Genomic DNA, 13,671 nt, shown 5'->3' with positions numbered 1-13,671 from the left:
TTCTTCATCTGTAAAACTATATAATCTTTACTTCAAAAACCTTAAAAAGATAAAGAAAGTAATGATGATCCTTTGGTTGTAGCACATATTAATGAACCTAAAAGCAACTTGGATACAATTTCTGCTCATAAAAAGAAAACTGAATATGACCATTAGTTAATGGTCAGAAGGCATGGTGTGATTTCCTCAAATCTACAAAGAACTGATAAAAGATGGCAGCACTATACAGCACTATAAGTACTACAAGTTAATGGAACTATGTTTCTAGGCTGCTTAGATACGCAGAGATGTGTTCAGGGCTGAGTTCTTAACCTGGGGCACATGAGTGGATTGCAGGGCGGCTGCAAACACTCCAAAATTATGGGTTTTGCACAAATACAGATGTGAAGGTGGTTAGGGCAAGGAGAGGGACTTGGCTGTTTCTTTTTGTGTATAGTGGGAGAGGTGACATCCTAGATTGGTCCATAGCTTTTACAAGATTCTTAAAGGTCCATTGACCCAAAGGACCACTACTCTAGGGCATGAGAAAAATCCCTATTTATTCAACAAACATCCACCAAACACTATGTAGAGGCACTATACTGTCTGTGCCCTCGTTGTAGCACATATTAATGAACCTAAAAGCAACTTGGATACAATTTGATCCAAGTTGAGAATGATATGAAAAACAAATATTCTGAATAATTCCAATGATTTATGGCTTGAAAGAATTTTTCTTCTTTTTGTTATCGGACAAATAGGCTCCCTTGGCGATGTCTCTCTACCTATCTGCCTATCTCAATGACCTAAAGAAGACAGGCATGTATAAAGTGCCTAGCACATAGTAGGCCCTGAAATGCTAGTTCCTTTCCCTTCATTTATCAGTTTAAATCCACATCCATCTCCCTCCCTTTTTCCCCTCTCTAGTGTTACTTTTAATATTCATTGAAATGAGATCTTGCTGTAAGAATATGTTAGCCAGGATTGGAATAGGAGGCATGGTGTGATTTTCTCATATCTATATGCCTATAAAGAACAGCAGCACTATAAAAGTCCTTAAACAACATAGGTCAAATACCCTACATTAAAAGTTCTGGCACACAGAAGGTACTGAATGAATAGTGACTAATATAAACAAAAAAATCAAAATCAGAAGAATAGGTGCAGATCCAGAAGAAGTGAGAATAGAAGTAACACTAGTAAGTTTTAGTAGGTTTCATAGTCATAAAATGTGAAACTGCAAGGAACCTTAGAGTATACACGGTCATTCTATAAACGAGAAGACTGAGGGTCAGAGAGCTGTATCACTGGAGGCCAATTCAGATCAGCCTTAACTTTGCTCTGCAGCTTCTGACATCACACTACATGAAATTTTAAGAGATCATAACACCGGATAGAGCTTATTTACTTTATCTACAGATGTGTCTCTCCAGTTACAACTGGAGGAAACTCAAAAAAAACCCACTTACACACACAAGGATTTTGCATCTAGTTGAACACTGAAATGGACTTTTGAATATACTTAATCCAACCTTATTTTTTATAGATGATAAAATTGAGGCGAAGAAAAGGGAAGTGACTTTTCAAGAATAAGTTACTGGCAGAATCCGTACCAGAATCCCAGGTCTGTAGCTTCAGATAAGGATAGATCAGTCTTTACATGAAGGCCATCCCTCTTTGAGACTCATCTCCTCTTTCTTGGATGCCCCCTGTCTTTGAGGATCCAGGGCCCTTATACTACTTAAAACACAAAACACACTACCCATATCTATCCTTCTATGCACATTGTTCCATGGTCAGGCCCTTCTCCACCTCCTGACCCCCATCCTCTTTCTAACCTAACACACAAACACACTACATACACCACAGGCACTCTACCTTTTCTGAGTCCTAATTCTTTTCAACAGCTTAATCTTCAAACTAAGGTGCAGATGACTAACAATGGTGTAATGATTTATCCCCTCCTTGGATATCAATATTTCTACAGAGGCTTATTAAAGGTACTGTATTAACCCAAAAGATATACTTTTCTGAATAAGAAAAAGATGTACATGGAACAAATATTACTTTTTGAAAAGTAAAATTATTTTTATCACAAAAAATTATAAAACGGGCAGCACAAGAGAATTTTTTGTTGTGTATCTTGATTGTGGTGGTGATTACATGACTCTATGCATTTGTCAAAACTCATAGAATTACACACCAAAAAGAGTGATTCTTATTGTATATAAACTTAAAAATTAACAAAAAAATTTTTAAAAGGGGAAAAAAGTAATTTCATAGCCCATTAATACCCCTTAGTTTTCCTGCCCAGAGGCAACCTCTATGCAATACTGGTCTTACAAAGAATGACATTTTAATGTGGACATTTAGTCACTGAGGCAGACGTATTGAGGAGATATTTTTGGAAATGATGAATTTTTCATTGTCTTAAACCAGGAAATCTCCTACTCTACTACAATATCATACTATAGTGCAGCATTTTTGGCTTACAGATCTATTTTTCCACCTCTCCCCTATGAGACTGTTAGACTTCCAAGGCCACGTCTGTGTTTAGTTATCTTCACGTCCCCAGAATCTACCTAGTATAATATCTGACACCTAGTGGATATTCAATGAATATTTGCTGAAGAAACAAAAGTCCTGTTTTAAGCACAGAGGGAAATGTGAAAATATATATGGTATAGCTGCTGCTTTCAAAGGAACTGACAACTTAGTGGTCATGTATCCTCAATATAGTGAGGAGTACACAAATATAAGTGAGAAATAAAAGAGGACAGAAGGTAGGGAAAGATTGAGTGTAGGCTGACTACAGAAGCCTTCAACCTATCTTAACGTTCTATTATGAACATTAGTGCTATAGTGTGTAACGGGAGACCCTTTAATGTCCTTTCATAGAGCTGTGGCTGATGATGAAAAACCTTACTGGGTAACAGGAAAATAGACCAGATGTAGGCAGTTTATCTAAAAACGCTTTACCTGACCAATTGCAGAGTATTTTTTAACTTTTAAAGTAATTGAGGATGGACAGCCTTTGACAAAATTGCATCATCGTGGAATTTATTACCATAAAGAATCAAGTCCCAAAGGAAAACAATAACAATAATTAATGTCACTAAAACCAAGTCATTGTGGAAACATTTCACAGGCTTCCTTTGGAAGATAAACTTAAGTAATGGCTTTATGGTCATATGACGTTAAACACATGATGACATAAAAGCTCAGCTATCAAGAAACAATATTTTATTCTCAAATATCATGGCCCTCTCTGCACTGGGAATCAAGGATTCCAAGTGTCTCCAGTCCAGGCCATGTAGGATTTCATGAAGCAATGTTCTATTTCCTTTATTGTCTGAAACAGTCTATTTCACTAGCACAAAATCTGTCACAAAAGAATCAGGTGATAAGGGGTGATGTAAGTCAATTATTACTTACAGAACTAAGCAATCCAAAGTTTTATAATTTAACTTATTTATCCCTTAAACAATTGCTGCATGCCTACTGTGTCTGTGCCAGGCAGAAAAAAGGAGCGTATTAACTACAGGTAACAATAATATCTGCGTGCCAAAGGCAGCTTACTGGTTTCCGAGCCAGTCATTTTGCGATTCTGTGCTAAAAGAGGAGAGTAAGAAGGTAGAATCAAGTTGTTTCCTCGACATTGTAATCAGCTTTTGGGGAATTTTAAAGGTGGTTTTCTAATTCTCTCCATTGGTCTACAATTAGTCACTGGTTCTACCTTTCTCAGTATATTCATAATTATTTTCTCCAAAATATAAAATTGTGTCATGTGATCTGCATAAGAACTACAAGTTAAAAAAGGATACTGGAAATTAAAATTGTTCTGTAAAGTCTGGGACATACTGTCACTGTGTTTATGCATCCAAATACCAAATCACCTAGATGACTATTCGAGAAAGGAAATGACTATAGGTCAACAATCCCTTATCCTAAACCCTTTGGACCAAGTATGATGCAAAACTTAGAAATCCTTAGAGTTTAGAATGGCAATAAAGTCCATATACCATGCATTATGGAACGTCCCCAGCAGGGTCTGGGGCAGCACACTGCAATCAAACAATATTTCTGCAGTGAAGTAAATGCATGCTCACACTAAGTAGCATGGGTAAAGCCTACAAATGGCTTCACATCAGTACAGGTCAGGCCAGGTTTTACTGCCCAGCTACCCAATTTATTCAAATGTAAAATTAAGTTTTATTCATCTTCTTCAAGTTATGGATTGACCAACATGATGGCTTCTGAGTTGGAATTGTAATAATCTGTATCATGCACTAATTTAGAGATATTTAGAGTCTAGCGTTCCCCATGTAGATCAAAAGGGCCTGGAAATCACTCTTCACTCTCGATAACATTTTCTTACTCCAAACAATGATGTTTTTGTCTAAGCTGCTTTACTGCCTTCTAAAAAAGCTATGTGAAAACATACCCACTGATATTGATAGGGGGTGGGGAGGTAGAAGGGGCATTAAAAAAATCCTTTTAGCTGTCAATTACCAGCACAAACCCCAGAAACCTTGAAATGTTTTTCTTGGAGGGTAGAATAGATGAAAAGATACCAAGTACATCGTGAAGGCAAAGCAGAGAAAATTATTGCAGCATAAACTACAGCTTATCTATACTTAAAGTTTTAAAAATATTATATATTTTCAAATAAGACTTATAAATGTGCTTTAAATAGTTATGGAACTTTTATTTCATCACCTGGTCTTAGTTTCCCATAGTTGTGTCTCTTTGGGAAATGTGGGAAGACCACAATTGTAGTCTTGGCCAAATGGAAATGCTTAGGTCTGGCACATTTACTTTGTTTCCTTTTGTTTCCCCTAAAGTAAAAGATACCAGTAGCAGTTCTTGTGTAGCAGATGTTTTTTTTTTGAGGAAGATTAGCCCTGAGCTAACATCCAACACCAATCCTCCTCTTTTCGCTGAGGACGATTGGCCTTGGGCTAACATCTGTGCCCCATCTTCCTCTACTTTATACAGGACGCCGCCACAGCATGGCTTAACAAGCGGTGCGTCGGTGCAGGCCCGGGATCTGAACCTATGAAACCCGGGCCGCAGAAGCAGAGCGCCCACACTTAACCACTATGCCACCTGGCAGGACCCATCTTGTGTGGTAGCTTTTAAAGGTTGAACAATCCTGGGTTCTATTCTCAACTCCTTTACTTGTTAATGGGTGACCCTGGGCAGATCTGTGCCTTAATTTTAAAATGGAGGTGATTCCTACCCTGAAGTATTGTCGAATGAAAATGGTAGCTAAATATATATTTACAGCAGTACTTATCAGCTTTCTGTTGAAAATAAAATATCCCTCTTCATTCACTTATTGAATGTCTACTAAGGAAGAAGAGATATTTTTCATTTCCACAGTTGGAGGTAGGTTAATGCTGAAATGTTTGAGCAGTGTCTAGAGAAATAGAGGTACCACAGATTTGAGGCTAAGCAGGTGAGGATAAACTAGTTGAGTGTACCAGGCACTTTCCTAGGCTTTTGGAATACATTAGGTACCGTGAACAAAACAAAAATCCTTCCCTCATGGAGCTTACACACCACTGGGACCACTTGAGGATGCTAGCCCTATTCTTTAATTCTACCTACAAGAGACAACTTGGGTTACAAACAACCCCTCCAATCTGTTCATTTATAGAGCAAATAGAGCTCTATAGTTAGCGGCTACTATGGTATTCTATTTTTCATGATGTACTTTGATGAATTCAATGTTCTCTAAAATTGTGAACCCCTTATCAAAAAGGTGCATTCATTTATTCTACTATTATTGAGCTCTTAATAATGCACCAAGTGTGGTGGATATAGACAAGATTGGATACTACTAAACCCGTACTTTCAGACAACTCTAAAGATCTTAATCAGGCCTTGAATACAACAGTGAAAAAGAGAAAGTTCCTATCATTAAAAAGTTTAACCAGGGTTCTTACACAGAGGTTCACAAATAGAATTCAGCGTGTCCATGAACTTGGATGGGGCATAATTACATCTCTATTTTCAATAGCTTCTAATAAAATTTGAATGTAGGCAACGGATCACAGTAGTGTGAACAGCAAATGTGACTGTCAGTTGAATTCTGATATATTCATATTATATTACGATTGTTGAAGACAACTTGAAATATCATTTATGCTCATCACTATGTTGAAATTATAGTAGTTATTAGAGCCACTGCTAGATCTTGTTAATGAGTTAATAAAGCATATATATTTCCAGATCAAAAATTTGCTTAAAAATTTTGTAACTATTTCAGTATTATTGGCTTCCTTTGTAATCCAATATATTGTAGTTTATGCATTTAAAAACATTTTTTTGAAGTGATCTATATAAACCACTACATTGACAAAAGGGTCCATGACATTAACAAGGTTGAATTTAATGGTCTAGAGGGTCTCATACTTGGTAACTACTCAGTACACACTTACAGAATGAAAGAAATGGATGTAGATCTGGTTGAAACTGTGCCTCCCAAATATTGACTTTGGATATCTATAATAGAATACTGTACGGCTTCTTATTTGAAAAAAATTTTTTTATCAAATGCTTTAGATGAAGACATGGATCACATAATTTGTTCATTTCCCTAAAAAATTTTTTTATTATACACTTTAATTAACCAATACTTGTTCATGCGGTTGGATTATATTCTTAAACATGTTTAAAATTTTGACGTGTGTTTTGGAATTGCTGTAGGAATAAGAGGTACTGAACAGAATGGAAAAAAGACTGAATTAGGAACATAAAAAAGAGAGGGCGCCTATTATTTAGAGGTCTGACTTTGGCGAATTATTTTACCTTGGTACTTTTAAGTAAAATTAGGTGGAGAGGAATGACCTGGTGAGTTTATTAAAAATGCAGATCCCCAGATCTCACCCGCAGATTTTTTTAAGCACCATATCTAGGCTGGGACACCAGAATCTGTGTTTTTAGCATGTATCCCAGGAGAGTCTGATGTTGGAAGCCTGCAGACCACACTATAGAACTAACATTACAGAAAACTATGTATTTGTTGTTCTATGTTAAATGCTACATTTTTAAAGATAAGGAAACAGATTCAAAAAGTTAATTTGCCTAAACTGACACCTTAGTTACTAATTACCAGACCAGGAACCCAGAACCCTGGCCTGACTCCAAGGCAGTTCTTTTGAGCTATGCCTTTGAAATTTCTTACAGATGTAACATTTTTCCAGTGGGCCATATAGCTTGAACTCACTTCAGGTATTTGCAGACCAAACCCTGAAAATGATTTTAGACAATACTTTTTTTATTTTCTCAATCTTTAAATTGTCAATGATAGAGTTCTTCAGTTAATTGTAAATCACGATACATATATATCATGATATATATATATATATGGTACACAAAAATTAGTGTATAACGTATCATTTACTAAGCTAGGTATTTGGTAAACAAAACTCGTGACATTGACGTACAACATCGAAGGCAGAGAAAATCATACTCTTCATGATAAAAAATGTTCTAATTTTGAAGGATATATGTACTTTCAGTGAATCCTAATCTATGCTGAGTAGACTTGTAAAACACTTGTTTTTGCCTCAAATAAAAAGTGATCTCACTTGTGATAGTGCTTTACATACTCATTCAGTTCTCACAGCAACCCAATGAAGAAGGTATTATGCCCACTGCATAGATGAAACTGGGGCATAGTTAAATAACTTGCTCAAAGTCAACACAGTAATTGGCAGAAGTGTGATTTCAACCCAGGCTGACTGGCTCTGAGACTACACTCTAAGCCACTATACTATACTGCCTTTTGAGTGCTTATTAAATGTTAGGCATTTTTCATATATTTCCTTAATTCTTAGGAAAACTCAATGAAGTTGTCAAATGTTTGTAGGAACGAAAGTCTCAGAATAATAAATATGCCCAAAGTCACAGAACTGTTGAGATTCAAACCCAGATTGTTCTGTTGCTCAAGTCCATCTTCTTAATGACTAAACCAACTTCCCACAACCATATGGTGATGATCTTAAGTGGATTTATCCGTAATAATGTATAATAGTATAAACAAATACATTGTCACAGGCTGTAATTCTATTTTGACTTCAACTAGTACAAAAATCTTTTAACAGCATGTCCCTGCCAGTGTTATCAGAGGAATTAATTTCAAGTTGTCTGAACTGTTAAATGCATTTTAAGTGAACTCCACAGTACCAAGCAAGATACATCCTAGAAATTTAGGGTTATCTCAAGCTACAATGGGTCATACATAACTTCTGGGTCTCTACTTAGATTATTGAAAAGCAGAATGGGCTCAGGCACATAAACAAATAGCCAACATGATATTTCTCTTATCTCAGACTATTGAGCAGGTATTAAGTTAATAATTAACAATGAAGTTAATAACTAATTACCTTAGCAGCAAACAGGGGTGTCAAATAGCTTTCTGAATGTGGGTATAGCTTTGGGCCCATGACAATAAACAATTACTCTATTAACACTTGTTTTCATGTCTTTCTCTCCCTCCAAATGGTTGAAATGGTAGGTGATTGCTGGACAGTCTTATGTTTTCCAGAACGAGGAATTAGCTTGGACACAGTCAAGTTTTAGCCTAAATTGGGGAGTCACACTGGATGTATGGGGCCTTGCACCACGCATTGTAGTTCAAAATTTAACTTACAGCAGAGAGCAATTTCAATGGTAGCCACAAGTTTGTCTTTTCTTAGAAATACCTCAGGGATTCCTCTGGTGCAAACCTCATGAAAGGTAATGAAATCACGTTTGGACATACTGGGTCACAGTGCCGGATCTAGTAATAACCAACCCCCTTTGATATATTTTTTGATTATACTGAATCTTATGTCTTAGCTGCTCCCCTTTTTTGCTGACATCTTTCCATTTATTCTGCCAGTTAACCTCTGAAGGGAAACAGCAGCTCATTTAAATTATTGAGTAATGGGATGACAGTGAGTTCAAGTTACAGAAAATTTAGTTCATAACTGTGTCAGAATTGGATTTTCCACTTTTTGTGGAGGGCTTTGTTGCCCTAAGGTGTTAGTTGTTTTTCTTTCCTTGTGCATTTTTCTGTATTTCTACTATCATACCTTCCCCACATTAGGAATCTAAAGAATTCAACTATCTCAGATTTCTCCTCCTCTAGGTAATGTATATTGATAACCATAGTTGGGTGAGAACAGACAAGTCCGGGTTTAAGTCTAACCCTGGTTCAACTGAACACCAACTGTTTTCCCTAATAGTGGTTGTGAGGATCCCAGGCAGATTTGGCTACAAAGTATTAATGATACAGGTATAAAGGGTGGACACCATATTTTAGAACCAGTAATTTCTCAAAAGCAGCTGAGGCTCATGGTTATTGCTATGCTTTTTTGGAATCATCATAATAATGCGCTATTCTTGGAGTACAAGTTTGGTTAAACAGGCAGCCATGAAAGACCTGGAAATACGTGAAAAGTGGGAAGTAAAAAGAATCAAATCAAATGAAAAGCATCGAGTATTATGTAGAAAAAATTAGTAAAGTACATTACAGCTCTTCCCCCTCTCCTCCTGGCCCGATTTCAGGGCAGGATAGAATTTTAAGTCCTGATTCCTTTGGGAAATGATCCGACTGCCCTAAAGTAGAAGGTGATTTTGAACTTTAAGTAGGAAGATTTAAATATAAACCATCTTTGGATCCCACATGCCCTCTGTAACCTATTATTTCTTGTCTCTTTCAGAGCCAAACCTAAGTTACCTACATTCAGAACCTACTTCTTTCCCCATTCCCGTTCATTCACTCCTCAAACCCCTGAAATCTAGCTTCTTCTCAGTACTCCACTAACTCTTAAGACTTTCCATACAAGCAACCCAGAACTCCAATAGGTCCCAAGAATGAGAAAGATGAGAGAGCAGAGTTTACCTGGAAAACAAGAAAATGCAGCAACCTGTCTCAGGCAGATACACTGCCAGATGAAAAGCAACAAAAATTGCTCATAAATTATCTCAGGAACAGCAAAAAACAGAGAGGCAATCAATCTTAGAAAGACAAACATGAATACAGAAAACAGAACAGTCATAGGACTTAAACTCGAAAGGGGCATAATGCCCAATATTAAAGATAGAGTAAACAGAGTTGAAATGCAGATTCTTGCATTGAGATTGTCAAACGCAGAAGTAATAAATGTAAAGTTCATCACCAAAAGTAACACTAATTTTTACTACATTTTTCTGTGTGTGTGAGGAAGATCAGCCCTGAGCTAACATCTGCCAATCCTCCTCTTTTTGCTGAGGAAGACTGGCCCTGGGCTAACATCCATGCCCATCTTCCTTCACTTTATACGGGACGCCGCCACAGCATGGCTTGACAAGCGGTGCGTTGGTGCGCACCTGGGATCTGAACTGGTGAACCCCAGGCCGCCGCAGCGGAGCGTGCACACTTAACCGCTTGTGCCACCAGGCTAGCCCCTTCACTACATTCTTAATTGTTGAGCAGGGTAAATGTTGTACCACATTATTGTTAGGAAAGCATTCCACTGAAATAGCAAGGGACTGGTAAAGGCCATGTACATTACACTTATGTAAGATGCTACTTAGTTGTATACAACTGTAATGGAAGTGCTCTACTACGCTATTTGCAATAGCATAGTTTTATACATTACCGCTTTGGCAATTGCTTTAATTCAGCATGTTTAGAAACTTAAGTTTTTCTGTATTTTTCTGTTTTGTATATAAAATACTACAAAACATTCACAACGAAACGGCTCTACATATGCTGACATTGAGCCAAAAAAACAAATGTGGTCCACCTTGATGCGGACAACTGCTAGGAAACTATAAAAGATCCCACTTGATACATTAATGACTAAAAGTCTGGTGAGGGAGGGTAAGGTAGGAGGAAAGCTGAATTTTATTTTGGCTCAAAGTCTTAAAAAAGTTTATCACTTAAGTTATGTCGAGGATTACGGTTACTGAATTTTATCTTCTGGTAGTGAAGTAGCTCAAACAGGTCTCCCGGCTATTCAATCTGAAAAGCACCTAGGTGCTAAACTCATCAAACGAGGAGTTAGGTGAAGAGGGTGACTCTGATGAACATTTCCTAAAATGTTTTAAGATAGAACTTACAGGATCCTCAAAGATTCTGTATCAAATTAAGAATTATGAATATGTACCTACTTACATAATTGCTTATAATTGCACATCTCTGCAGTTTCCTTAAATGGCTATATTCATGAACATATATTCAATTAAACTCATCTTCATATACAGATGGTCCCAACTTATGATTTGACTTACAGTTTTTCGACTTTATGATGGTGTGAAAGCGATATGCATTAAGCAGAAACCATACTTCAAGTATTGAATTTTGATCTTTTCCCAGGCTAGCGATATGCAGTACAATACTCTTTCGTGATGCTGGGTAGCTACAGCGAGCTGCAGCTCCCAGTCAGCCATGTGATCACAAGGGTAAACAAATCATACAACCATTCTGTACCCATACAACCATTCTATTTTTCCCTTTTAGTCCAGTATTCACTAAATTACACGAGATATTCAATGCTTTATTATAAAATAGGCTTTGCGTTAGATGATTTTGCCCAACTCTAGGCTAATGTAAGGGTTCTGAGCACGTTTAAGGTAGGCTAGGCTAAGCTACGTTTGATAGGTTAGGTGTATTAAATGCATTTTCAACTTACGATATTTTCAATTTACAATGGGTTTATCGGGACATAACCCCACGGTAAGTTGAGGAAGATCTGTACCTACTCTAGCAAAGAAATGTTTTCTGGTGCCACCTTAGTTATCCAAACCTATTAAAAATTGAGAAATAAAAATCATAGGATAGAGGGCTCACTTTTCTGGTTAATCATGAACTGTGGAATCTGGATTTCAAATCTTGACCTTGGGATATTTACTGCATTTACCTCTAGTGGCATATTAAATCCAGCTGCTAAAATTATGCGAGTTTGTTATAAACACAACAGTGGGTCCACTAAACAAGACTAGAAAATGTTTCAGTTCCTGAATATTGTTAACTCAAAATGTTCAAAATATGAAATATTAAGTTTCCAGAACGAGTTAAAGATCTTCCCTAGGGAAACTTCAACTGTTGAACGCTGAACGGCATGCTCATCTACGTCCACTTATACAAATGTACACTAGAAAATATTTAACTCAATCTAAGGTGAGGTCTGAAAAGGTATCTTTTGGTAAAATGCTTTTCTTTTTTCTCCCTTAAATTTGTTTGTCTCAACTCTGTGATTAGGTCAGAATAATTCTTAATGTAACTGCTAGGTCTATATCTCCTGAGTTACTGGCATTTCGTTTCTGAGACAGGTAAGAAAATTGATTCTATTTTGGAAACCATAAACAGAAAGGCAAACATGACAGATAGCTGTTCTCTCATAGCGCGGACTATAAAAGCATTACTTGAGAACTTTGTAAGGTATGAAGCATTTTTTGTAATTCAGAATATCATTTTCTTTTAGAGAATTAACTAGTGATTCTCAATGAAGACAGGGCCTGATTTTCATTAGCAACTGTGGGGCTTTTTCAAACTACACAGGTGCATAAGCAAAACCAGTTACTGTTACGTAATTTTTTTTACTTCAGCCACCCCAGGCACTACCATAATCTCTTAGTAACATAACTCGGAAACAGGAATTTTGTATTCCTTATTAAGTGATATGGGTTGAAAAAAATTGTTGCCCTATATCATCACTATATCCAAGGAAGAAATGGAACTGTAGTTGGATAAGAACTTAGTCACACAAGTTTCACTTATCAACGAATTGTTGAAAGAGTGCATCTGAGGTAATCCCTCGCCTTGGGGCCCTAACTACTCTGGGAGTACTTTTTTTTTTTTTTTTTGCTGAGGAAGATTCGCCCCGAGCTAACATCTGTGCCAATCTTCCTCTATTTTGTACCCAGGTCACTGCCACAGCATGGCTGACAAATGGTATAGATCTGCACCCATGAACCAAACCCACGAACCCAGGCTACTGAAGCACAGTGCGCCAAGCTTAACCACTAGGCCACAGGGGTGGCCCCTGGGACTACTTTTTAAAAACTTAAAAAAAAAAAAAAAATCCACAACAAATTTACATGTTTTAAAGTCCTCTGCTAAATGCTTTACATAGATTATTTTGTTTAATCCTCACCAACACTGCTATGAGGCTATTACTACTGAGGCTTAGAATGTTAGTAATTTCTGTGATACTGAGCAAGCCATTCAAGATAGATTTCAAACTAAAGCAACAGGAATCCAGAGGCCATGGTATTGTTCTCCAGAACACTAAAGGCAGTCAGTTTTCATATACCCTCTCTAAGAGGATCTTTTTCCTCCAAAAAAGATGGGCCCATTAAGTGTTTGAATCTTGGCGCTGCTTTAAAAATTTCAAATGCTTATTCTCTTGGGTCTTGTTTTTATTCTTTAGCAGGTATCGGATGAAAGAATGTTACAGGATTTTGAATGTAAAGACCCTAAATTTAGTAATTAAGTGAAAGAATTTAGAGCCAAAAAAAAGATTTCCATTATATATCATGCACCCAAACATCAAGAATACTAAGACAGGGGCCAGCCTGGTGGCGCAAGCGGTTAAGTGCGCGCGCTCCGCTGCGGAGGCCCAGGGTTCGCAGGTTGGGATCCTGGCACGCACCGATACACCGCTCGTCGAGCCACGCTGTGGCGGTATCCCATATAAAGTGGAGGAAGAT

The sequence above is a fragment of the Ceratotherium simum genome, chromosome 7, assembly GCF_057802395.1.
Source record: "Ceratotherium simum simum isolate JZ-2026a chromosome 7, ASM5780239v1, whole genome shotgun sequence".
NCBI lineage: Eukaryota > Metazoa > Chordata > Mammalia > Perissodactyla > Rhinocerotidae > Ceratotherium > Ceratotherium simum.
The sequence above is the reverse complement of the archived record's forward strand: the minus strand, read 5'-3'. Positions refer to the sequence as shown.